Below are 24760 nucleotides of genomic sequence, written 5' to 3'. Positions count from 1 at the left end.
ACCCTTTGATGTCGCCTGCTAAGAGCCAGTGTGAGAGCAGTTCTGAGCTGGTCTCTGCATCTCTCAATGTACAGGTTTTGTTTTATTTTCTGACTACAGATGCGCTGAACAGCAACTCTTGCACCTGTTCTATTGGCCCTGCCCAAAGGAAGGCCACACTAAAAATAGAACCGAAGGGAACAAATGCTTTGCATGGCTGACTATTTTGAGGTACCAAGGGAGGAGGAGTCAAAAACGAAAATGTGTTAGCAAGTGGAATAAGTAGTGTAGAGACTGTGGAGACATTAAATTCATGGTTGTGTGTCACCATAGAGACCGGGCTAAACATACAAGATTGCCAAAAGCCCAATGATTTAAATACAGCTTTCTTGGGCAGTTTTATGTACAGCAAAGTTCTCAGTATCTGAGGGGCACAATTTAAATCTTTTTCAGAATAGACCGCAAACTTTTAAAAGTGGCCAGTGGCCAAGATTTTGGACTCATCTGAAAACATTGGTTCCTGGAACTCTGTTGATTAACATGGTACAAACTGATTCCTAACCCAGGCTACAGTGTAACCCTGGCCTGTGTTTGGGAACCCCCAATCCAATGCCTTACCTAGAGACTTCCACCTTCAGTGGGCTCCCACACCTTCCCTTTTGCTTGGTAGCTGGTATGAACTAAATAAGAGGAAATCAAATTGATATCAGTCGAACATGATCCCTATGAGTGGAAACCTCACTGCTCATATATTTTCACTTTTAATGAATTCATTTTGAGGTTTTATGCAAGCATATATTATATGTTGAGCACATTCCTTTCTATATGCTCTGTCTTAGTCACTCTTCTATTGCTGGGAAGAGACCCCATGACCCAGGAAACTCTTCTCAAAGAAAGCATTTAATAGGGACTAGCTTATAGTATCACAGGTTTAGTGCATTATTGTCATAGAGGGAAGCATGGTAGCGTGCATGGTGCTACAGAAGTAGCTGAGAGATAATTGGGATGGAGGGAGAGAGAGAGAGAGAGAGAGAGAGAGGAAGGAGGAGGAGGAGGAGGAGGAGGAGGAGGAGGAGGAGAGGGAGAGGGAGGGGGAGCAAAAGGAAGAGGGAGAAACCTCAAAGCTCACCCCTGGTTACACCCTTCCTTCAACAAGGCCACATCTCTTAATCCTAATCCTTTCAAACAGTGTCAAGCTCTGTTGACTAAGTTCTTAAATATGTAAGCCTATGGGGGCCATTTCTTTTTCAAACCTTCACATCCTCTAACCCAGATTCCCTCCTCACTTCCCATTAGTCCCTTTGTATCCCTAGATAAGTTTAGTTTTACTTTTATGTCATATAAGCATACATAATTTTATGTATTAGGGCTGGAGAGATATCTTAGCAGTTAAAAGCCCTGTTGGTTTTACAGAAGACTTGAATTCAGTTTCCAGCATCTGTGTGATAGCTCACAATGCACAGTTTGTAACTTCAGTTCTAGGAGAGCCAGTGCCCTCTCCTGACTTCTGAGTACATTTGAATACATGAGGTGCACAGACATGTTTGCAGGCAAAAGACTTACATGCATAAACTAAAAGTCAATAAATCTTAAAAGCAATGTAAAAACACGGACACCACATATATAATCTATAAACCACAAATGAGAGAAAATGTTTATTTGTCTTTAGGACACTGACTTAATTCACTTAAAATGATTATCTCCAGCTTGTCTGTTTTTTATGGACACATAGAATTCTACTGTGTAAAATACTTCTTTTGGTCTATTCCTCTGTTGTTAGGCAGCTGGGTTAGTTCCATAACGTAGCCATTGTGAAGAGTTCTGCAGTAAACACCAATGTGAGTATCTCTGTGATGTGCCCATCTAGAGTCCTTCAGATAAATGCCCAGGGGTTGTGCAGCTGTGTCCTGTAGAACTATTTTTAGTGTTCTGAGAACCCTCCATAGTGAGGTCCATAGTGGTTGAACTGGGTTGCATTTCCACCAGAAGTGTATAAGGGAATCTCTTGTCCATATCATTTGTTATTTGTTTTCTCAATGAATACTGCTTTGATTGGGGTAAGATGGAGTTTTAATGTGGTTTCAATTTGCATTTCTCGGATGGCTAGTGAGACCGGACATCTTCCCATATACTTATTGGCCATTTATAGTCCACCTTTGGAGAGTGGTCTGCTCTTTTCATTAGCTATTTTATTACTTAGTTTTTGGTTTTGTTTCAGTTCTTTGTATATTCTAGAAATTAATTCCTTATCAGATATACAGCTAGCAAAGATTTTCTACCTCTCTCTAGGCTGTCTCTTCAACTGCTTCTGCTGTTGTACAGAAGTTTTTAGGTTTCATATGCTCTAGTTGTCAATTTCCATTCGTATTACGCTCATTACTTTCTTTAAACTCCTTTTGATACAAAATATCGAAGTAGAAGTAGCATAAAAGTATACAAATGGGAACTGGCTTGTGTACACATATTTTCCAATAAAAAGGAAAAATTCTGTGGGTGGGGGCAGCAGCTAGAGAGATGGTTCAATGATTAAGACCACTGGCTGCTCTTGGAGAGATCTCACATGGCACACCAATACCAGAAGATCCACAGGTGCCAAGCATGTATATGGTACGCAGACATACATGCAGGCAAAACACACAAGGCTGTGTGCATCTATTTACGTAAGCATCTTCTTGCATGGAAATTTCTTTACTAAACAGAATCACTCCAAGCATAAGGGTTGGTTGGCAAATTGTTTTGTTTTGTTTCACATAACAGTGTAATTTAGGGCACCAGACTTGGCAAAGGAAAATACAGAATGCCCAGTTAAATTTTTTTTTTCTTTTTCTGTTTTTCGGAGCTGGGGACCGAACCCAGGGCCTTGCATTTTCTAGGCAAGCGCTCTACCACTGAGCTAAATCCCCAACCCCTTAAATTTTTAATTGCAGATGAAGATTGTTTTTATAATATAAAGTGCACCAAATATCACATGAGATGTTTATACTAAACAATCACTCGCTGTTTGTGATTATTAATCTTCACTTTAATTTGACTATGTTTGTTTTATGTGCTAAGTAAAAGATATTACTTTCTGTCTCTGCTTAAATGCAAGTCCAGATGTCTCCTGAGAACTCAGAGCCCTTTGCAGAATGTACTTGGTCTCTTTAAGAGCCACATCCTGAGGTCCATCAATGATTGAGATCACATATTCTGTCTGCTCTGGTCAGTATGCCCTGTGCCATGGCTGGAACCATCTGAATTCTTGAAGCCAATGGCCAGACACTGTCTCTGGTGCCTCACCATCTCAAAACCAGGCCAATGATCCGAGAGAAACACATCTCACCTAGATTCCAGCAATACCGATGACTGAGGCAATACAGCCATTTCTCAATGCCCATGATACTGGACCACACACATGGGAGATTGTGATTCCCCTTTTAAAATACAATGTAATTTTCCATCTCAACATGCCACTCTAGTGGCAAGTTCTTCTATTAGGTCACATCTTCATTAGAGATGGTGAGTGTTCCCTAGCTTGAGGCAGAGAAATTTGAGAATAATTCATTTTAAGAATGAGTTTCTCCTGGGTAGGCTTTGTTTTTGTTTTTCTGAAAGTCTAACAAGATCTAATTGTCAGACTTAAGTGATGCTGTTTGAAACCAGACTTTGGCCTTGAGGAGCAGAGGCAGTATTACACCAATCACAACAAAGTGTGACATACCTTGTAGTTTTCCAATATGCCCTGGGAACCTAAAAACTGAAATAGGGAAAATGTTAACAGTCTTTAGGCAGTTGCTGTTAAATCCATATTGAGCCACTCATGAGAATTTATTTTCCCAGAAGACATAGGTGAGTGCCAATTAGCCCCTAGAGACAGAGGTGGTGATTGGTGTGTGGAGGGCAGAGGAAGGGCTGTAACACCTGATCCTGAGGCTTTGCTGGTCACTGCTGTGCTTCCTCCCATCCTTTCAACTCATCAAGGCAAGACTCCAAACTCACTTCTGCTGGGCCCGGGAAAAAGGTAATAGTCTGTTTGCATCAGTGTTCCACAATTCTATCTTGTAAGTGGTGCTGCATTACGGTCTGGAACACTAACTTTGAAAGACTTGACATGTCATTTCTTGGTCTCCCTGTTTCAGAAAAAGGGTGTTGGTCTTCTCCACTAGGGGATTCTTGCCTGCTTAGTCATCCTGAACTTCAATGTGTTTTACCATCTTTGCTTTGTTTTTCTTATGTTGTGGCACAGGTACACATGTAAATCCAGGTGCACACACGTGCTTGGACATGTGGAGACCTGATAAGTAGGCCTCAGAAATACACAAAATAGGGGAGCCCTAAGACGCCTAATAGAACCAGGCCACCTTCAAATGTCACAATGTCATTGAAAGGTCAGGTTCAGGAAAATCTGCCTGTGGCAAAAGATACAAAGAAAACTGTCAATGGGGAAAAATGAGAATAATAATAACTTCTTTCTAAGAACCTGTAATCCTGGGCCTGGGATGTAGAATTCCAGTTAACATTTTCTTCTCCATCAGAGAAAATTTAAATCTAGAATTAAGAGTGAGGTCTGGAGAGGAACACCTGATGATGAGCAGGCATCATTTCTGGAAAAACTTTTGATCAAGTTTCTCAAGGTGATCCAATAAGAGCTTATACAAAAAGATAACCAAATATTTCAAAAAACAATATTCCAAAGGCTATCGGGCACAGAGCAGAGTAACTAAGCATGAGACATACAGATACTATGCTTATTTTATCTATTAACTATAAAAATAACTATTTTCCAATTAAAAGGACGGGCTCACAATTCTGAATATTGGCATTTATGCCTAAGAGGGTGTGATTGTGGCTACAGCATTTTAAGATTCCCTGTCTGTTCCCCGGAAGAGCTAGTCTCCCTGGAGCCCTCTCACTTATATGATCACAGGATCACAGGTCCACAGGAGGGACAAGCTCCAGTCAGAGACAGAAGACCAACTAATATCAGAGATAATCAGATGGTAAGAGGCAAGTGCAAGAACCTAAGCAACAGAAACCAAGACTACTTGGCATCATCAGAACCCAGTTCTCCAACCACAGCAAATACTGAATATCCCAACACACCAGAAAAGCAAGATTTGGATTTAAAATCACATCTTATGTTGATGATAAAGGACTTTAAGAAGGACATAAATAACTTCTTTAAAGAAATACAGGAGAACACAGGCAAACAAGTAGAAGCCCTTAAAGAGGAAACACAAAAATCCCTTAAAGAATTACAGAAAAACACAGACAGGTGAAGGAATTGGACAAAACTATCTAGGATCTAAAAATTGAAATAAAAACAATAAAGAAATGACAAAGGGTGACAACCCTGGAGACAGAAAACCTAGGAAAGAGAACAGGAGTCATAGATGCAAACATTACCAACAGAATACAAGAGATAGAAGAGGGAATCTCAGGAGCAGAAGATACCATAGAAAACATTGGCACAATAGTCGAAGAAAATGCAAAAAGCAAAAGGTCCTAACCCAAAACATCCAGGAAATCTAGGACACAATGACAAGACCAAACCTAAGAATAATAGGTATGGAAGAGAATGAAGATCCCCAACTTAAAGGACCAGTAAATATCTTCAGCAAAATTGTAGAAGAAAACTTTCCTAACCTAAAGAAAGAGATGTTCATGAACATACAAGAAGCCTACAGAACTCTAAACAGATTGGACTAGAAAAGAAATTCCTGCTGTCACATAATAGTCAAAACACCAAATACACAAAACAAAGAAAGAATATTAAAAGCAGTAAGGGGAAAGGTCAATTAACATATGAAGGCAGACCTATCAGAATTACACCAGACTTCTCAACAGAAAATATGAAAGCTAAAAGATCCTGGATAGATGTCATATAGACCCTAAGAGAACACAAATGCCAGCCCAGGCTACTATATCCAGCAAAACTCTCAATTACCATAGGTGGAGAAAGCAAGATATTCCATGACAAGACCAAATTTACACAATATTTTTCCACAAATCCAGCCCTATAAAGGATAATAGATGGAAAACTCCAACACAAGGAGGGAAACTATACCCTAGAAAGAGCAAGAAAGTAATCTCCCTCCAACAAACCCAAAAGAAGACAGCCACACAAACATAATTCTACCTCTAACAATAAAAATAACAGGAAACAATCACTATTCTTAGTATCTCTTAACATCAATGGACTCAATTCCCCAATAAAAAGACATAGACTAACAAACTGTATACATAAAGAGGACCCAGCATTTTGCTGCATACAGGAAACACACCTCAATGACAAAGACAGACACAACCTAAGAGTAAAAGACTGGGAAAAAATTTTCCAAGCAAATGGTCCCAAGAAACAAGCTGGAGTAGCCATTCTAATATCAAATAAAATCGACTTTCAACCAAAAGTTATCAAAAAATATAAGGAAGGAAACTTTCATACTTATCAAAGGAAAAAAATCTACCAAGATGAACTCTCAATTCTGAATACGTATGCTTCAAATGCAAGGACACCCACATTCAAAAGAAACTTACTAAAGTTCAAAGAATACATTGCAACATGCACAATAATAGTAGGAGACTACAACATACCACTCTCATCAATGGACAGATCATGAAGAAAGAAACTAAACAGAGACACAGTGAAACCAATAGCAGTTATGAACTAAATGGATTTAAAAGACATCTCATAAAAAGACATGAAATATAGAACATTTCATCCTAAAACAAGAATATACCTTCTTCTCAGCACCCCATGGTTCCTTCTGAAAAACTGGCCAGATAGTCGGCCACAAAACAGGCCTCAACAGATATAAGAAAATTTAAATAATCCCATGAATCCTATCAGCTCACCATGGACTAAGGCTGGTCTTCAATAACAACAAAAATGACAAAGCTCACATACACATGGAAGCTGAACAATACTCAATGATAACTTGATCAAGGAAGAAATAAAGAAAGAAAGTAATGACTTTTTAGAATTTAATGAAAATGAAGGCCCAAAATACCCAAACTTATAGGACACAATGAAATCAGTGCTAAGAAAAAAAACTCATAGCTCTGAATGCCTCCAAAAAAAAAAAAAAAAAAAAGTGGAGAGAGCATACCCTAACATCTTGATAGTATACCTGAAAGCTCTAGTACAAAAAGAAGCAACTACACCCAAGAGCAGTAGGAAATAATAAAACTCAGAGCTGAAATCAACCAAGTAGAAACAAAAAGAACTATACAAAGAATCAACAAAACCAGGAGCTGGTTCTTTGAATAAAAGCAACAAGATAGATAAACCCTTAGCCAGACCAACCAGAGGGTAGAGAGACAGCATCCAAATTAACAAAATCAGAAATGAAAAGGGAGAGATAACAGAAACTGAGGAAATTAAAAAACTAACAAAAGCCTATACTCAACAAAACTGGAAAATCTGGAGGAAATAGACAATTTTCTAGACAGATACCAGGTACCAACGTTAAATCAGGATCAGATAAACCATCTAACAGTCCTATAGCCCCTAAAGAAATAGAAGCAGTCATTAAAAGTCTCCTAACTAAAAAAAGTCCAAGGACCAGATGGCTTAGTGCAGAATTCTATCAGACCTTCAAAGAAGACCTCATACTAGTACTCTTCAAACTACGCCACAAAATAGAAACAGAAGGAACACTACCCAATTTGTTCTTTGAAGCTACAATTATGTTTATACCCAAACCACACAAAGACCCTACAAAGAAAGACAACTTCAAACCAATTTCCCTCATGAATATAGATGCAAAAATACTCAGTACAATTCTCACAGATTGAATCTAAGAACACATAAAAACAATCATTCATCATTATCAAGTAGGCTTCATCCCAGGGATGCAGGGATGGTTCAATATATGGAAATCCATCAACGTAATCCACTATATAAACAACTCAAGGGGGAAAAAACCCACATGATCATTTCATTAGATGCCAAGAAAGCATTTGACAAAAATTCAATACCCCTTCATTTTAAAAGTCTTGAAAAGATCAGAAATTCAAGGTCCATACCTAAACTTAGTAAAAACAATATACAGCAAACCAGTAGCCAACATCAAACTACATGGAGAGAAACTTGAAGCATCCCACTAAAATCAGGGACTAGAAAAGGTTGCCTATTCTCTCCCTACCTATTCAATATTGTACTTGAAGTCCTAGCCAGAGCAATCAGACAACAAAAATAGGTCAAAGGGATACAAATTGGAAAGGAAGAAGTCAAAATATCATTCCTTGCAGATGATATGATAGTATACTTAAGTGATCCCAAAAATACCATCAGAGAACTCCTACGGCTGATAAACAACTTCAGCAAAGCAGCTGGATATAAAATTAACTCAAACAAATCAGTAGCCTTCCTCTACTCAAAGGATAAACAGGCTAAGAAAGAAATTAGGGAAATGATACCTTTCACAATAGCCACAAATAATATAAAATACCTCAGCGTGACTCTAACTAAGGAAGTGAAAGATCTGTATGACAAGAACTTCAAGTCTCTGAAGACAACAATTGAAGATCTCAGAAGATTGAAAGATCTTCCATGCTCATAGATTGGCAGGATTAATATAGTAAAAATGGCCATTTTGACAAAAATAATCTACAGATTCAATGCAATCCCCATCAAAATTCCAATTCAATTCTTCATAGAATTAGAAAGAGCAATTTGCAAATTCATTTGCAAAAGCAAAAAACACAGCATAACAAAAACTATCCTCAACAATAAAAGAACTTCTGGGCGAATCACCATCCCTGACTTCAAGCTGTATTACACAGCAATTGTGATTAAAAACAAAACAAAACAAAACAAAAAAAACCTGCCTGGTATAGGTGCAGAGACAGGTAGGTAGTTCAATGGAATAGAACTGAAGACCCAGAAATGAACCCACATATCTATGGTTGTCGCGCGCCCAACGTCTCGCCAGCAAGAACGATGCGCGGACACCAGGATCCTTCTGCAGCAAAGCGTTTATTACATCTTGAAGAGGAGAGAGCGAGCCCCAGAATGGCGCTGCTTATATACACCCTAATGTGGCGTGTCCACGCCTGATTGGTTGCTTACCCATGATCTCATAGGCACGCCCCGAAGTGGGCAAAGACCTGGCACGAAGGCACTCTTGCACATGCACACACAGTTAACTTCCTGAAAGGAAGTCGGCTGGCGCGGCGAAGGCTGGCGCCATCTTGTAATGGCGGAGGCTATCCTGGCCTTCCACGTGGGGCACAGTGGAAGCCAGCGCCATCTAGCGGTGGCGAATGTTATTGCGGCCCTCTACATATGGTCACTTGATCTTTGACAAAGGAGCTAAAACCAGCCAGTGCAAAAAAAGATAGCATTTTCAACAAATGGTGCTGGTTCAAATGGAGGTTAGCACATAGAAGAATGCAAATTCACCCATTCTTATCTCCTTGTACAAAGCTCAGTTCAAAGTGGAACAAGGACCTCCATATAAAACCACACACACTCAAATTAATAGAAAAGAAAGTGGGAAGAGTCTCAAACACATGTGTATAGGAAAAATTTCCTGAACAAAACACCAATAGCTTATGCTCTAAGATCAAGAATCGACAAATGGGATCTCATAAAATTGCAAAGCTTCTGTAAGGCAAAAGACACTGTCATTAAGACAAAAACAGTAACCAACAGATTGGGAGAAGATCTTTACAATCCTACATCCAATAGAGGGCTAATATCTAATATATACAAAGAACTCACAAAGTTAGACTCCTTAGAATCAAACAATCCTATTTAGAAGATGAGATACAGAGCTAAACAAAGAATTCACCTAAAGAAATATTCAACATCCTTAGTCATCAGCGAAATGCAAATCAAAACAACCCTGAGATACCAATTCACCCCAGTCAGAACGGCTAAGATAAAGGATTCAGGTGAGAGTAGATGCTGGTGAGGATGTGGAGAAAGAGGAACACTCCTCCATTGTTGGTGGGATTGTAAGCTGGTACAGCCACTCTGGAAATCAGTTTGGCAGTTCCTCAGAAAACTAGACATAGTACTACCTGAGGACCTAGCTATACCACTCCTGGGCATACACCCAAAAAATTCTCCAACATATAACAAGAACACATGCTCCACTATGTTCATAGCAGCCTTATTTATAATTGCCAGAAACTGGAAAGAACCTAGATGTCCTTCAACAAAGGAATAGATGCAGAAAATGTGGTATGTTTACACAGTGGAATACTACTCAGCTATTAAAAACAATGACTACATGACAATCTTAGGCAAATGGATGGAACTAGAAAATATCATCCTGAGTGAGGTAACCCAGTCACAAAAGAACACGCATGGTATGCACTCACTGATAAGTGGATATTAGCCCAAAAGCTTGGAATACCTAAGAAAAAATTCACAGATCATATGAAGCTCAAGAAAAAGGAAGATCAAAGTGTGGATGCTTCGTTCCTTCTTAGAAGGGAGAACAAAATACTCACAGGAGGAAATACAGGGACAAAGAGTGGAGCAGGGACTGAAGAAAAGGTCATCCAGAGACTGCCCCACTTGGGGAACCATCCCATATGCACCAACCAAACCCAGTCACTATTGCTAATGCCAAGAAGTGCTTGCTGACAGGAGCCAGATATGTGTGCTCTCTGAGAGGCTCTGCCAGAGCCCTACTGATACAGATGAGGATACTTGCAGCTAACCATTGGACTGAGAACAGGGGAACCCATTGGAGGAGTTAGAGAAAATACTGAAGGAGCTGAAGGGTTTGTAATACCATAGGAAGAACAACAGTATTAACCAACCAGACCCCACCAGAGCTCCCAGGGACTAAACCACCAACCAATGAGTACACATGGAGGGACCCACGACTCCAGCTACATATGTAGCAGAGGATGGCAGTGTTCAGCATGAATAGGAGGAAAAGCCCTTGGTCTTATGAAGACTCATTTCCCCAATGTAGGGCAATGCCATGGCATTGAGGTTGGAGTGGGTGGGTGGGAGTGGGAGCATCCTCATAGAAGCAGGGGGAGTGGAGAGGGAGTATGGGAAAGAGATAATATTTGAGATGTAAATACATAAACTGTCCAAGAAAAATAAAATTAAAAAAAGAAAAGTTAAAAAATAGAGCATATAACCTATAAACAGAAGGGTGAAACAACATATTCCAGAAGACAGCCAGGGGAGAGAAGACGTGAGAAGGCCAGTGCATAATATATACCATGAAAACATCCTTACATAACTCAGTACTAAGTACAGTAAAGAGACGCAATGAAGTCTTTTTTAAAAGTAACAAAGTAAGAGCATACACAAATACATTTTATCCATGACCACAACAAATACACACCATTTTGTTTTCAAAATCTGAAAGGGGAACCTGTCTACCAAAGTGCCTCCAGTCTTGCTGGGTGGCCTTGAAGTAGCTTCCGATTGGCACAAAGCTTGGTGGCTAACTCCTGTCACCAGGCTTGCTATCACCAAGGCTGCTGCTCAGCCCTGTCTGAGGCTTCAGCAGGTGGCAGAGCTAAGAAGCTTCTTGGAATGCAGGTGTCAGAGTCTAACAATGTAGAAGGAAATGATCCTCCCAGGGAGGCTCGGAAGGCTGAGGTTCCATTGGGCCATTCAGAGCCCAGCACAGCGAGTGTCCACAGCGGAGGGATGCCCAAGACCTTTCAAAGCTCAGGTTAAATCCGTCTCCAGCAGATCACAGAGAAACAAAAAGAGGGAAAAACCTTTTAAAAATGTGAGGGCTTAAATGGTGGCTGTCTGGAAAGGTGGGAAAAGAAGAGAAGAAAAAAAAAACCAAAAACAAAAAAAAAACCAAAGCAAAACAAACAAACAAACAAAAAAACAAAAAAAAACAAAACAAAACGAGGGGCGGGGAGGTTGGAGAGGAGAGGAGGAAGAGAAGGAGAGGGAGGGAATAGATTAATACTCTGACCCGGCCCTTTGTCAAGCACACTTCAGAGCTAAGTGAGATGTTGAGACTGAAAAGCAATGCTTACTTATCATGCTCTCCCTTCGGCTTCCTTAAGTTAACGTTTATCCTAATGTTCCTTAGAAAACAGAAGCCAAGTACCAAGCGGGAAGGAGAAGCGAGTCCGTTTCATTTTAATGACTCACACCACTTCCTAAAGATTTCTGCCAACAAATACGTCCCAGACTAGTCTGGAACACAGCGGCAAGCCGATGCTGCCACCCTCAGGGTAAATATGTTCGTATTCCGAGTTAGATAACAGATCTTTCCTTTCCCGGGGTTCGACCTTTGGGGATCCCAGTCTTCCATTTCTATAATGAAAGTTTAAGGTCCTAAATCACACATCAGACAGACATCGCAAACTGGGTTTTCCTGTTACTATTTTCGTTTACTCTAAGAAATGTAGCCAGGGGCCAGGACTCACTGCGACCCTGCTATATGAGTCTCCAGGAGTTTTTGGTGACTGTCACTGCCGGGAGGGGGGGAAACGGGGGGGGGGGAGCGAGGGGGGAGCGGGGGGGAGCGGGGGGGAGCGGGGGGGGAGCGGGGGAGGTGTCGGGATGGGGTGGGTGGTTACTCACTGTGACTAAGTCTTTCACTTGTAAGCTTAGAGATCTAAAAACCACAGGGGGTTTTGTTCAAACTCAGACTTCTTTACCACTAACTGGGAAGTTCTGCTGTGGCTTTGTACTCAGAGACATCAAGCCTCCAGTTTAAGAACAGTGTGTGTGTGTGTGTGTGTGTGTGTGTGTGTGTGTGTGTGTGTGTGTGTGTGATAAAGCTGGGCTTCGCTTTGTTTGGTCTGTTGTTGGTCAGTCTCCTCTATGTGCAGGAGGTGAGAATTATATGAGATGAGTTTAGGAATCACTGTCTTCTGAGCACACAGAAATGTTCATACCCCTGGAAGATGAACTCAATTCTATAGTTTCTTTCCTCCCCCAGATGTCAGACAATGGAGCTGGACTTTCCAACTGTCCAATAACATGGCCATCTCTTCTTCTTCCTCACCCAGAAGCTAATCAAGTCCTGCTGGGAGTTCGAGTCCCAGCAAAAGACTGACTGTTCTGACACTCAGAAAATTTCAGATTCCTCAGTTTATGTCAGGAACATGGACATGGGGATTAAATGTGTTCTTTGCTATGCTACAAGGTGTTTATTCAAGCTATATATTTAAAACAAGTTAAGTTGGTGGTTGCAAATATTGCCTTAATAAGTAGCAAACCCCTATAGAGGACATTTACCAAAATTAGAAGGTTTTTAAAATTCTCTATCACTGACCTGCCAATTTCACTTCAGGAATTTTTTTCTATATGACATTATCTATGTGTAAGGTCAGTCATCGGAATATCAAAGACTGAGAGAAATATTACACATCAATAGGAGACTGATTAGAAATGATAATATTTCCAGTTGGGCATAGTAATGCATGCCTTTAATCCCAGCACTCAAGAAGCAGAGGCAGGTGGATCTCTGAGAGTTCAAATCCTGCATGGCCTACACAGTGAGTTCTCTTAGAGTCAGAGCTATTTAGCAAGATCCTGTCTCAAAAAAGTGGGTAGTGGGGGTATAGAGAGATTGTTCAGCTGTTAAAGGCTAGAAGCCCAAACCTCAGATAATTATAACAGTTCCATTGGAGGGAATAATATGCAGCTCTAAAAATAGATGACTATTTCTTGTAGGAAATTATCTAAACGCTGCACAGTGGGCCAGTGAGATGGTTCAGCAGCTAACGGTGCTTGATGGACAAGCCTGGTGACCTGTGCTCTGGTCCTGTAGGACAGAACTGACTTCATCCACAAAGTTGTTCTGACCTCCACACGGAAGCCATGGTGTGAAACGACTCCAGGATCCCAGCCGGAGCTTTCGATTTGAGGGCTTATGGGTAGCCAGCACTGTGCCCTCTTGAAGTCCCACAGTAACGGAGACATTGCACATCTGTGGCTGGGGACGAGGCTGGCTGGTGCAGTTCTCTGGAGCAGAGGGAAAGGGAGGACCCGCGGTGGCGTGAAACCCCGTAGTCGTTCCCACCATCTTAACTTCCTGATAAGGTGGCAGTGATTCTCAGGAAGAAGCCGACAATTTCTTCAGATCAGAGCTAAGTCTTTATTCCAGGAATGATTGCAGCAGTGAGCAGCAGGCAGTCAAGGCTGCGCCGGGTCCACTAGAGGGCAGTGTGCTCACGTTTCTGAGGAAAAATAGAACCCTTCACTCCATTGCTGCTTAAATAGGGTTGTTGATCGTTCATTCGTTTTGCTTATTTTTTTAAAATACATTTAAATTAAAAGATACTCATTCCATCTGACCTTTTCTACCTTCAGATTCTTCCTTTACTCCTTCTCATGTACCTCTGCACTCTCAAATGAATATATGTATATAAATTTATATGTATATACAAATATATAATATAGACAAATAATGTAACATATACATAACATGTAAAATATGTTATATATTTTAATTATACATATATAATATAATGTTATATAATATACATGTTAATATAATACACATAATAATGCAAACATATATATTACATATGTACAAATATATAAATACCCCATAACATTTTATACCTTCTCTACTAATATGCCTATTGATATTGCTGTTGTTCAGATCTTGTTTATGCAGCCATTTATAAAAGGGACTGTTTCATAGCAGACTTCCTGGTGTAATGGCTCTTACAATCTTTCTGTCCCCGTTTCCTCTGTGTTCCCTGAGCCATACATGTAGGAACAGTGGTGCGGATGTACCCATTGGGGTTTGATTCCCCACAATCGGTTGACATTTTCTTTGTGTCCGGCTGTGTTTTTCTGGGATGGTCTCCATTTACTGTAAAAAGAAGCTTATTTAATGAGGGATGGTAGCTATACTTGTATGTGGGTATGAGAATACGTTCTAAAATGTGGTCAGGAATTAAGCTGGTCTAGCAAAGTTGTAGTAGTAGATTTTCTTCTAAGATCCATGACTTCTTAGCCCCAGCCATAGATTACTGCCAATGAGTCTACTTACTGCACCTTTAAGAACAGCTGGTGCGCTGGTCATTGTTGTGCCCAATAGGTGTGACAGCTGGGTAGTGGTACTAATGCCACCTTCTCTTGGCCACTTACACAGTACTTCCTGTTACCATGGAAGGAGATTTACCTTCCACCTCCAAGAGGTAGAATTTACCTAGGAATTCAGGTTAACACTTGACAAATGGGACTCTACTATGGCCCCAGAACTTGGCAGGCCCCCAGACCTTAGTACAACTGACTCCCTGATAGAAATACCATGCAGGCTGTAAAACTCAGTACATAGACAGTACCACCTGCCAAAAGTAAAACAAAGACCTAATCCATTAAAGTTCTTAGTTCTGGGAAAATCTTTAATGTACTAACCTCACTTTTTGTCTTCTGTTATTTCGCGTCTGGCTAACTGTCTTGTTAACTGGAGTGTTTCGACCTAGAATATGGTTTCTGTGCTTGAAAGCTCAACCTGAGAACAGCTTAGTGCAGCACTGGGATCCTGAACACCCAGTGTGGATGGCGGCTGACCAATAAAGACTTTCTATCAGCTTCCAGAGAGCAGCCTGCTCTGGTGAATATCTTACAACAGGGAATCCATAAAACTAAAGTCATCTGTGTAGCCAAGGAAACGACTGATTAAATGTTGTTTCTCACAGAGTTGGAGAGAATCTTTGCCAATTATATATCTGACAAAGGATTAATATCCAGACCCTAAGAACTCAAGAAACAAGGAGTCAAGAAAACACATGATCAGACTTAGGAACGAGCTAGGGAAATTAAACAGAGAGAGAGTTCTCAATTAAAAATTAAAGTAGGGTAAGAAACACCTCAAAATTTCCCATCACCCTTAGCTATTAGGAAAATGCAAGTTAAAACAGCTCTGAGATCTCGCCTCATCTTAGACTGGCTAAGACCAGCAAGACAACTGGCAGCAAAAGCTGCTAGTGCTGTGGGGAAAGAGGGACACTCATTCCTGTTGGTGGGGAAGCAAGCTGGTACAGACACTCTGGAAATCAGTAGGGAGGGTCCTCAGAAAACTAAGGATAAATCTACCTGACAACCCAGCTATACCAGTCCGTAGCACTCCATGGGATGGCCAAAGGACTTGACCTCCTCGATCAGAACACACTGAAGGTTTGGCTCTTAAAATGAGTCTTCCTCACTGGAAAAATAAGTCTAAAAGTGTCACCATCTTAAATGTCTCAGTCTTTGAAACTGGAACTTAGAAAACAGAAGTGTCAGTGAGATGATCCTACACTAGAAGTGTCTGATACGTCTGGTATGTATTGTTTTTCAAGGCAGGATTTCTCTATGTAGCCCTGGCTCTCCTGGAACTTACTCTGTAGACCAGGCTGGCCTTGAACTCGCAGAGATCACCTGGCCCTGCCTCCTGAGTGCTGGGATTCATGGCACGCACCCTTACACTGGCTAGTTCTGGTATTTTTTAAGTCAAGAAAGCATGCAGAAGGCATCTGAAGCCTGTTTTCCATTGTGAGTGCATTGACTGACTTTTTCAAGGTGACAGAACCAGCTCTTACTGGTTAGCTAGACTTCAGTCTGTGAGTCCTGGAGGTTTTTGGAGACAGGTCGTGACTATGGTTACTGCACTCAAGCAAGTAGGAGGCTTAGCTCAAGCAGTTAATGCAATATTTTTTTTTCAGAGTTTGTTTCTAGGAAGACCAAATTACTGAGAGCAGTAAAAGGAGAACTGCTTGTCCAAAGGCACAGTATACATGATAATTAACCAATCTACTCTTAGTGCTGTTAGCTCTAAGAGACTGCTTCATAAACCCAGGCAAATGGAACTGCAACCCACTTAAAGGTTATTAGGATGGGAGCTTCCTTGAGCCCGAAAACAAAAGCATCAAGATGTCTGTAATGAGGAGCACGGTGTTCTGTGGTCCGCAGCGGCACTGCCTTACAGACTATCAACAACAGTAAGCCCGTCGATAAATACAGGATTACATTTCTCCATACTTGGTTTGTCAGAGAAGAGCAAAAGCATTACTAACAGCACTCAGTGATTTCTCTTACACGGAAAAGGCACTGCTGACTTTAAGCACAGATTCATGTATGATCTGAGGGAGGTAGTCGAAGGGCTGTTCTGTTTGCTCATCACGGAGCTCTGCCACTCCTCCTACAGCCTCAGAGACACTGCTGAAGGCAAGCATCACGTTCTCCAGGATTCTCTTCTTTCTATGGTTCTGAGCCAGAGATGCTGGCAAGAATCGTGAATGGAGTCAGATGTGATGAAAAATGCTCAGAGAACTGTGGATACACCAGAGAGTCCCCGTAACTTGATCAAATCAAAGCAGCTATGGCTTTTGTGAAGATGACCATGAACTTGTTTCTCAGACACACTAGTTCTCATTTCCTTCCTCCAGAAAGAATGCAATTGATCATCCCAGTGGCTCGCTGTGAATGTTAAAGGAGCTATTATTTGGATGCCATTGGCTGAGAGTTCATTGTAAAAAGCTACTCTGGCAGGTCCCTTATTTCAGAATGCCTCCAGGGTGTATCTTCATCCACCTGGACTTCCAACTTTGATTTTAATAGCAGATTGAGATACATAGCCACACAAAAGGTGAAAGGGGTCAAAAATAGAGTGCCCTGCTAGGCAGACCAGAGAGACCTATTTAAACTAGCATTCTGAAGACTCAAAAATGAGCAGCAGGGACCCTTATAGTTTTGACCTCTTCCTTATGTAAAATGCTAAAACATTAAAACTAACCAAGCAAACAGAACCCCACTTCATCTAAGACTATTTAGTGGGCCAGTTCTTTTTTTTTTTTTTGGTATTATTCTTTTTTTTTTTATTTTATTTTATTTTTTATTAACTTGAGTATTTCTTATATACATTTCAAGTGTTATTCCCTTTCCCGGTTTCCGGGCAAAATCCCCCTCCCCCCTCCCCTTCCTTATGGGTGTTCCCCTCCCAACCCTCCCCCCATTGCCGCCCTCCCCCCATAGTCTAGTTCACTGGGGGTTCAGTCTTAGCAGGACCCAGGGCTTCCCCTTCCACTGGTGCTCTTACTAGGATATTCATTGCTACCTATGGGGTCAGAGTCCAGGGTCAGTCCATATATAGTCTTTAGGTAGTGGCTTAGTCCCTGGAAGCTCTGGTTGCTTGACATTGTTGTACTTTTGGGGTCTCGAGCCCCTTCAAGCTCTTCCAGTTCTTTCTCTGATTCCTTCAACGGGGGACCTATTCTCAGCTCAGTGGTTTGCTGCTGGCATTCGCCTCTGTATTTGCTGTATTCTGGCTGTGTCTCTCAGGAGCGATCTACATCCGGCTCCTGTCGGTCTGCACTTTTTTGCTTCATCCATCTTGTCCAATTGGGTGGCTGTATATGTATGGGCCACCTGTGGGGCAGGCTCTGAATGGGTGTTCCTTCAGTCTCTGTTTTAATCTTTGCCTCTCCCTTCCCAGCCAAGGGTATTCTTTTTCCTCATTTAAAGAAGGAGTGAAGCATTCACATTTTGATCATCCGTCTTGAGTTTCGTTTGTTCTAGGGATCTAGGGTAATTCAAGCATTTGGGCTAATAGCCACTTATCAATGAGTGCATACCATGTATGTCTTTCTGTGATTGGGTTAGCTCACTCAGGATGATATTTTCCAGTTCCAACCATTTGCCTACGAATTTCATAGACTCGTTGTTTTTGATAGCTGAGTAATATTCCATTGTGTAGATGTACCACATTTTCTGTATCCATTCCTCTGTTGAAGGGCATCTCGGTTCTTTCCATTTTCTGGCTATTATAAATAAGGCTGCGATGAACATAGTGGAGCACGTGTCTCTTTTATATGTTGAGGCATCTTTTGGGTATATGCCCAAGAGAGGTATAGCTGGATCCTCAGGCAGTTCAATGTCCAATTTTCTGAGGAACCTCCAGACTGATTTCCAGAATGGTTTTACCAGTCTGCAATCCCACCAACAATGGAGGAGTGTTCCTCTTTCTCCACATCCTCGCCAGCATCTGCTGTCACCTGAGTTTTTGATCTTAGCCATTCTCACTGGTGTGAGGTGAAATCTCAGGGTTGTTTTGATTTGCATTTCCCTTATGACTAAAGATGTTGAACATTTCTTTAGGTGTTTCTCAGCCATTCGGCATTCCTCAGCTGTGAATTCTTTGTTTAGCTCTGAACCCCATTTTTTAATAGGGTTATTTGTTTCCCTGCGGTCTAACTTCTTGAGTTCTTTGTATATTTTGGATATAAGGCCTCTATCTGTTGTAGGATTGGTAAAGATCTTTTCCCAATCTGTTGGTTGCCGTTTTGTCCTAACCACCGTGTCCTTTGCCTTACAGAAGCTTTGCAGTTTTATGAGATCCCATTTGTCGATTCTTGATCTTAGAGCATAAGCCATTGGTGTTTTGTTCAGGAAATTTTTTCCAGTGCCCATGTGTTCCAGATGCTTCCCTAGTTTTTCTTCTATTAGTTTGAGTGTGTCTGGTTTGATGTGGAGGTCCTTGATCCACTTGGACTTAAGCTTTGTACAGGGTGATAAGCATGGATCGATCTGCATTCTTCTACATGTTGCCCTCCAGTTGAACCAGCACCATTTGCTGAAAATGCTATCTTTTTTCCATTGGATGGTTTTGGCTCCTTTGTCAAAAATCAAGTGACCATAGGTGTGTGGGTTCATTTCTGGGTCTTCAATTCTATTCCATTGGTCTATCTGTCTGTCTCTGTACCAATACCATGCAGTTTTTATCACTATTGCTCTGTAATACTGCTTGAGTTCAGGGATAGTGATTCCCCCTGAAGTCCTTTTATTGTTGAGGATAGCTTTAGCTATCCTGGGTTTTTTGTTATTCCAGATGAATTTGCAAATTGTTCTGTCTAACTCTTTGAAGAATTGGATTGGTATTTTGATGGGGATTGCATTGAATCTGTAGATTGCTTTTGGTAAAATGGCCATTTTTACTATATTAATCCTGCCAATCCATGAGCATGGGAGATCTTTCCATCTTCTGAGGTCTTCTTCAATTTCTTTCCTCAGTGTCTTGAAGTTCTTATTGTACAGATCTTTTACTTGCTTGGTTAAAGTCACACCGAGGTACTTTATATTATTTGGGTCTATTATGAAGGGTGTCGTTTCCCTAATTTCTTTCTCGGCTTGTTTCTCTTTTGTATAGAGGAAGGCAACTGATTTATTTGAGTTAATTTTATACCCAGCCACTTTGCTGAAGTTGTTTATCAGCTTTAGTAGTTCTCTGGTGGAACTTTTGGGATCACTTAAATATACTATCATGTCATCTGCAAATAGTGATATTTTGACCTCTTCTTTTCCGATCTGTATCCCCTTGATCTCCTTTTGTTGTCTGATTGCTCTGGCTAGAACTTCAAGAACTATATTGAATAAGTAGGGAGAGAGTGGGCAGCCTTGTCTAGTCCCTGATTTTAGTGGGATTGCTTCGAGTTTCTCTCCATTTAGTTTAATGTTAGCAACTGGTTTGCTGTATATGGCTTTTACTATGTTTAGGTATGGGCCTTGAATTCCTATTCTTTCCAGGACTTTTATCATGAAGGGGTGTTGAATTTTGTCAAATGCTTTCTCAGCATCTAATGAAATGATCATGTGGTTTTGTTCTTTCAGTTTGTTTATATGATGGATCACGTTGATGGTTTTCCGTATATTAAACCATCCCTGCATGCCTGGGATGAAGCCTACTTGATCATGGTGGATGATTGTTTTGGTGTGCTCTTGAATTCGGTTTGCCAGAATTTTATTGAGTATTTTTGCGTCGATATTCATAAGGGAAATTGGTCTGAAGTTCTCTTTCTTTGTTGTGTCTTTGTGTGGTTTAGGTATAAGAGTAATTGTGGCTTCGTAGAAGGAATTCGGTAGTGCTCCATCTGTTTCAATTTTGTGGAATAGTTTGGATAATATTGGTATGAGGTCTTCTATGAAGGTTTGATAGAATTCTGCACTAAACCCGTCTGGACCTGGGCTCTTTTTGGTTGGAAGACCTTTAATGACTGCTTCTATTTCCTTAGGAGTTATGGGGTTGTTTAACTGGTTTATCTGTTCCTGATTTAACTTCGATACCTGGTATCTGTCTAGGAAATTGTCCATTTCCTGAAGATTTTCAAATTTTGTTGAATATAGGTTTTTATAGTAAGATCTGATGATTTTTTGAATTTCCTCTGAATCTGTAGTTATGTCTCCCTTTTCATTTCTAATTTTGTTAATTTGGACGCACTCTCTGTGTCCTCTCGTTAGTCTGGCTAAGGGTTTATCTATCTTGTTGATTTTCTCAAAGAACCAACTTTTGGTTCTGTTGATTCTTTCTATGGTCCTTTTTGTTTCTACTTGGTTGATTTCAGCTCTGAGTTTGATTATTTCCTGCCTTCTACTCCTCCTGGGTGTATTTGCTTCTTTTTGTTCTAGAGCTTTTAGGTGTGCTGTCAAGCTGCTGACATATGCTCTTTCCTGTTTCTTTCTGCAGGCACTCAGCGCTATGAGTTTTCCTCTTAGCACAGCTTTCATTGTGTCCCATAAGTTTGGGTATGTTGTATCTTCATTTTCATTAAATTCTAAAAAGTTTTTAATTTCTTTCTTTATTTCTTCCTTGACCAGGTTATCATTGAGTAGAGCATTGTTCAATTTCCACGTATATGTGGGCATTCTTCCCTTATTGTTATTGAAGACCAGTTTTAGGCCGTGGTGGTCCGATAGCATGCATGGGATTATCTCTATCTTTCTGTACCTGTTGAGGCCCGTTTTTTGACCAATTATATGGTCAATTTTGGAGAAAGTACCATGAGGAGCTGAGAAGAAGGTATATCCTTTTGCTTTAGGATAGAATGTTCTATAAATATCCGTTAAGTCAACATTTGGCTCATGACTTCTCTTAGTCTGTCAACATCACTGTTTAATTTCTGTTTCCATGATCTGTCCATTGATGAGAGTGGGGTGTTGAAGTCTCCCACTATTATTGTGTGAGGTGCAATGTGTGTTTTGAGCTTTAGTAAGGTTTCTTTTACGTATGTAGGTGCCCTTGTATTTGGGGCATAGATATTTAGGATTGAGAGTTCATCTTGGTGGATTTTTCCTTTGATGAATATGAAGTGTCCTTCCTTATCTTTTTTGATGACTTTTAGTTGGAAATTGATTTTATTTGATATTAGAATGGCTACTCCAGCTTGCTTCTTCTGACCATTTGCTTGGAAAGTTGTTTTCCAGCCTTTCACTCTGAGGTAGTGTCTGTCTTTGTCTCTGAGGTGTGTTTCCTGTAGGCAGCAGAATGCAGGGTCCTCATTGCGTATCCAGTTTGTTAACCTATGTCTTTTTATTGGGGAGTTGAGGCCATTGATATTGAGAGATATTAAGGAATAGTGATTATTGCTTCCCTTTATATTCATATTTGGATGTGAGGTTATGTTTGTGTGCTTTCATTCTCTTTGTTTTGTTGCCAAGACGATTAGTTTCTTGCTTCTTCTAGGGTATAGCTTGCCTCCTTATGTTGGGCTTTACCATTTATTATCCTTTGTAGTGCTGGATTTGTAGAAAGATATTGTGTAAATTTGGTTTTGTCATGGAATATCTTGGTTTCTCCATCAATGTTAATTGAGAGTTTTGCTGGATACAGTAACCTGGGCTGGCATTTGTGTTCTCTTAGGGTCTGTATAACATCAGTCCAGGATCTTCTGGCCTTCATAGTTTCTGGCGAGAAGTCTGGTGTGATTCTGATAGGTCTCCCTTTATATGTTACTTGACCTTTTTCCCTTACTGCTTTTAATATTCTTTCTTTATTTTGTGCGTTTGGTGTTTTGACAATTATGTGACGGGAGGTGTTTCTTTTCTGGTCCAATCTATTTGGAGTTCTGTAGGCTTCTTGTATGTCTATGGGTATCTCTTTTTTTAGGTTAGGGAAGTTTTCTTCTATGATTTTGTTGAAGATATTTACTGGTCCTTTGAGCTGGGAGTCTTCACTCTCTTCTATACCTATTATCCTTAGGTTTGATCTTCTCATTGAGTCCTGGATTTCCTGTATGTTTTGGACCAGTAGCTTTTTCCGCTTTACATTATCTTTGACAGTTGAGTCAATGATTTCTATGGAATCTTCTGCTCCTGAGATTCTCTCTTCCATCTCTTGAATTCTGTTGGTGAGGCTTGTATCTACAGCTCCTTGTCTCTTCTTTTGGATTTCTATATCCAGGGTTGTTTCCATGTGTTCTTTCTTGATTGCTTCTATTTCCATTTTTAATTCCTTCAACTGTTTGATTGTGTTTTCCTGGAATTCTTTCAGGGATTTTTGCGATTCCTCTCTGTAGGCTTTTACTTGTTTATTAATGTTTTCCTGTGCTTCCCTAAGTGTGTTCATGTCTTTCTTGAAGTCCTCCAGCATCATGATCAAATATGATTTTGTAACTAGATCTTGCTTTTCTGGTGTGTTTGGATATTCCATGTTTGTTTTGGTGGGAGAATTGGGCTCCGATGATGGCATGTAGTCTTGGTTTCTGTTGCTTGGGTTCCTGCGCTTGCCTCTCGCCATCAGATTATCTCTAGTGTTACTTTGTTCTGCTATTTCTGACAGTGGCTAGACTGTCCTATAAGCCTGTGTGACAGGAGTGCTGTAGACCTGTTTTCCTCTCTTTCAGTCAGTTATGGGGACAGAGTGTTCTGCTTTCTGGCATGTAGTTTTTCCTCTCTACAGGTCTTCAGCTGTTCCTGTGGGCCTGTGTCTTGAGTTCACCAGGCAGCTTTCTTGCAGCAGAAAATTTGGTCTTACCTGTGGTCCCGAGGCTCAGGTTCGCTCGTGGGGTGCTCCCCACGGGCTCTCTGCAGCGGCAGCAACCAGGAAGACCTGTGCCGCCCCTTCCGGGAGCTTCAGTGCACCAGGGTTCCAGATGGTCTTTGGCTTTTTCCTCTGTCGTCCGAGATGTGTGTGCAGGGAGCAGTCACTTCTGGTTTCCCAGGCTTGTCTGCCTCTCTAGTGGGCCAGTTCTTAAGAAGGTGTGGGGCTCAAACTTAGAACCTTCTTGGTCCTCCAAGATCCCAAGAATGTAAATAGCGCTGGTAGCATTCCTATCCCATATGTCCCCAGCTAAACAGAAATCCTCCTTGGAGAAAACAACCAGAACCCAGGCTTCAAATCATTCTCACAATCCATGTCTTCCCTGGAACGCAGTCATAACCAGAGGTAGACGCACCATGAAAATACCATCACCCTTGAGGACTGACTCATCATATTAAGAAATAGAGAGTCTGCTCCCAGGCCCCGTGGGAGGGAGACCTCACCGCCTGGTCAGGTGGGCACTCCTGGGGCTGCAGAGCGGAGGGGACCACCAGCGCTGCCCACCCCTGCCCACATCCCTGGCCCAAGAGGCAACTGTGTGGGGCCTCTGGGTTCCCGTAGGGGAGGGCCCAGGAGCGGCGGGACCCCTGCGCCTGGGACACCGCCGGAGCCTGGGGGAGGCAGACCGGATGGACAGTTCTCTGTGCCCAGGTCCCGTGGGAGGGAGAGCTGGACCTTCAGAGAGGCGGACGCGCCTGGGGGGGGGGGGGACTGCACTCTGTGCACGTCCAGACGCCAGAGGAGAACACCGGACGTCATCTGGAGCCCTGGTGCACGGAGGCTCCCGGGGGGGGGGGGGGGGGAGCGGCGCGGATCTTCCCGGTTGCTGCCGCTGCGGAGAGGACTTGGGCGGCGCCCCGCGAGCAAACTTGAGCCTCGGAGCCACAGGTGGGACCAACTTTTCCCCTGCGGGAGGCCTGCCTGGTGAACTCAGGACACAGGCCCACAGGAACAGCTGAAGACCTGTAGAGAGGAAAAACTACACGCCCGAAAGCAGAACACTCTGTCCCCATAACTGGCTGAAAGAAAACAGGAAAACA

At 41.5% G+C, this 24760-nt stretch overlaps 1 long non-coding RNA gene across 5 annotated transcripts in view; it reads left to right on the top strand.

Moving 5' to 3' along the window:
- LOC108351748 (uncharacterized) overlaps positions 1-14211 on the top strand; it is a 31042-nt gene extending 16831 nt beyond the window's left edge. For 3 of the 5 annotated variants that reach the window (XR_015627897.1, XR_015627896.1, XR_015627895.1), the window contains exons 4-7: positions 1760-1817; positions 3799-3979; positions 11994-12138; positions 12852-14211. This is a non-coding gene — a long non-coding RNA (uncharacterized LOC108351748). The remainder of the gene's footprint in view (positions 1-1759; positions 1818-3798; positions 3980-11993; positions 12139-12851) is intronic. The other 2 variants (XR_015627899.1, XR_015627898.1) reach the window with 1 other exon arrangement.
- The last annotated feature ends 10549 nt before the right edge of the window (positions 14212-24760 follow it).

Source organism: Rattus norvegicus, chromosome 8 (assembly GCF_021556685.1).
Source record: "Rattus norvegicus strain SHRSP/BbbUtx chromosome 8, alternate assembly SHRSP_T2T, whole genome shotgun sequence".
In the NCBI taxonomy this organism is placed as follows: Eukaryota; Metazoa; Chordata; class Mammalia; order Rodentia; family Muridae; genus Rattus; species Rattus norvegicus.
This window is presented reverse-complemented; position numbering and strand designations above follow the sequence as displayed.